Consider the following 2,500-nt stretch of genomic DNA (forward strand, 5'->3'; position numbering starts at 1 on the left):
ACTTATGCTGGCTCCGCCCTGACGCCAACCCACACACACACACACACACACAAAATGCTGGCTCCAGGCCTCCCACTCCACACCTTTCCCCATCGTCGCCATGGGCAACGCCTCCTCCTTGTTTCCCATTAGGAACTAATGGCGGCTGATCCACAAAATTTGTCTCCAAACAAGTTGGAGAGACGCGGCCTACTTTCACCCTGTTTCTTTCTCTCCCCTCTCTCCTCTCTACTCCCTCCATCTCTCTATCCATCTCATCTGACACCATTTTCCCTCTTTTTTTCCTTTCTGTCTCTCTTTCTCCTCCCCACACTCTCTCTCCTCCCTCCATTTCTCTCCTCCCCTACTCTCTCTCTCTCTCTCCATCTCCCTCCCTCCCCTTTGACGCCGTTTATATCCCTCTCAAATTAAGACACTCCAATTCTAATTGACAATTAATTCCAACATCTTCATATTTCTAATAAGACCCCTCATCAATCTGCCTATGAAATATTCATTAGACGGCTAATAATTGCCACCGAGCCCAACGCTCAAAAACACACTTTCAGCCCCGAGAAAAGATAGACACAGAGGCCCTGCACCAGTCACTCACACACATGCATACACACACACCAAATACTCACACAGACATGATTCAAGTTAAAACAAAAACACAGAATAAGACCCACAGAAACACACACACACACACCCACACACACACACACATACACACAATTATACACCTACACATGTTTCTGTGATGGGAAATGAGGGAGATACCTTTGCAGGTGCAGGTGCAGGTGTGTGTGTGTGTGTGCGTGTGTGTGTGTGTGTGTGTGTGTGTGTTCAGTGTGTTGAATGGGAGAGAGGCGTGGCAGCTTAAATGACTAATTACTTGTGTTGTGTGTGTGTGTGCCAGTAGCTAATTAGCCAACATGAGCCCCACAGCAAGAAACAAACTGCACTGGGACACAGACCGACAGACACACACACACACACACACACACACACACACACACACACACACACACGCACGCACGCACGCACGCACACACGCACGCACGCACAAAAACATGCACATGTTCAATTGCACTCCAGGAAATCACCAAACATAATTCAGAAGGAGAGGAGAGAGAGAGAGAAAGAGAGAGAGAGACAGAGAGAGAGAGAGAGAGAGAAAGAGATGGATTGCTACAGAATAGAGAAATGGAGGCTAGTCGCTGCGCTTGTCAACAGGGAGCGCTCTTGGGCTCTCTACAGAGTGTATGTGCTCTTCTAATGAGTCAGATTGGTCTGCTTTATATCTGCTGCCTTTACTGACACACACACACAGACACACACACACACACACACACACAACTGGAGAGAGAGGGAGGAAACTTACAGGTTGGTTGAAAGGCTTTGGCTCTGAAGGGCGCATGTGAAGATGGGTCATCATAGCCTGCAAACGTTCACTTTCCTTAGCCAGCTGTGGAAAACACACACAGAGAGAAAGAGAGCAAGTCAGTGCCATGCCATGCAGAGGTTCTCCATACCATCAAACTGGAGAATTAGTGGGTGTCTTTCTCAAGGCATCACTAGCAATCTCTCACACTTCTCTAGATGTTCCTCGTGTCTGCTTCCAGCCATCCCACACACACACACAAACACACACACACACACATACACACACACTCCTGTCAGTCTCTGTTCATGCTGATGAGCCCCCAGTCAAGCAGCACGGTCATAGATATTATAAGAGCTGTGACAGTAGCACTTTGCCCACTAATGGAGATTGGGCTCTGGGTGTGTGTGTGTGGTGTGTGTGTGTGTGTGCTTGGAGGAAAGAATGGTGAGAAAGAGAGAGATGCAAGTGTGTTACTGGGTATTCCTCCTCAAGCAGTCAGCTCCACTAAAGGGAACACTCACACTTGTGTGGTTTTGTTTGGCAGTGTCTCGCTTACTCTCTTTCCCTCAAACACACACACACACACACGCACACACACACACACACCTAATGTGCACTGAAGAGTGAGTGGCCTTGCAAGAGTCCTGCCCTGAGGCAGCAGGCGTCCCTGTTTGACATTCCTGACCGGCATTCACAGACAACGCTGTGTGTCTCACACACACACACACACACACACACACACAAAGAAACTTCCAGATGAAAAAACACAGTGGTAGGGTAGAAGGGATGTGTGTGTGTGTGTGTGGGGGGGGGGGGGGACTACAGACATCAGCCTCAGGACTCTTTCACTGGGCCTGTCAGATCAACCAGCCATGGGCGCGCGCACACACACACACACACACACACACACACACACACACACACACATGCTCCTGGCCATACACTCTCACTAAGAGTTCCACTGTGAATTGTGTTTGTGAGGATTAAGAGCTTTGGCTGGCTCTCTCATTCATACAAGATTTCAACTGTTTATTTCTGTGTGTGTGTGTGTGTGTGTACACATGCATGTAAGTGTGTTTAGTTCAAGACTTTTCTTCCCCATTTAACTGAACCCTTCCCTCCTTCTCCTATGTT

General features: G+C 48.4%; 1 long non-coding RNA gene across 1 annotated transcript in view; it reads right to left on the reverse strand.

The window, feature by feature from the left end:
• Nucleotides 1-1,363: 1,363 nt before the first annotated feature.
• The window catches only part of LOC143101443 (uncharacterized), a 17,234-nt gene continuing 16,097 nt past the window's right edge, over nucleotides 1,364-2,500 (reverse strand). Inside the window, exon 4 of the long non-coding RNA XR_012982327.1 lies at nucleotides 1,364-1,447. This is a non-coding gene — a long non-coding RNA (uncharacterized LOC143101443). The remainder of the gene's footprint in view (nucleotides 1,448-2,500) is intronic.

Source organism: Alosa pseudoharengus, unplaced genomic scaffold, assembly GCF_046254945.1.
Source record: "Alosa pseudoharengus isolate Yale_2024_CS ecotype anadromous, Long Island Sound unplaced genomic scaffold, YU_APseudo_1.1 YU_APseudo_1.1_scf_358, whole genome shotgun sequence".
Classification (NCBI taxonomy): Eukaryota; Metazoa; Chordata; class Actinopteri; order Clupeiformes; family Clupeidae; genus Alosa; species Alosa pseudoharengus.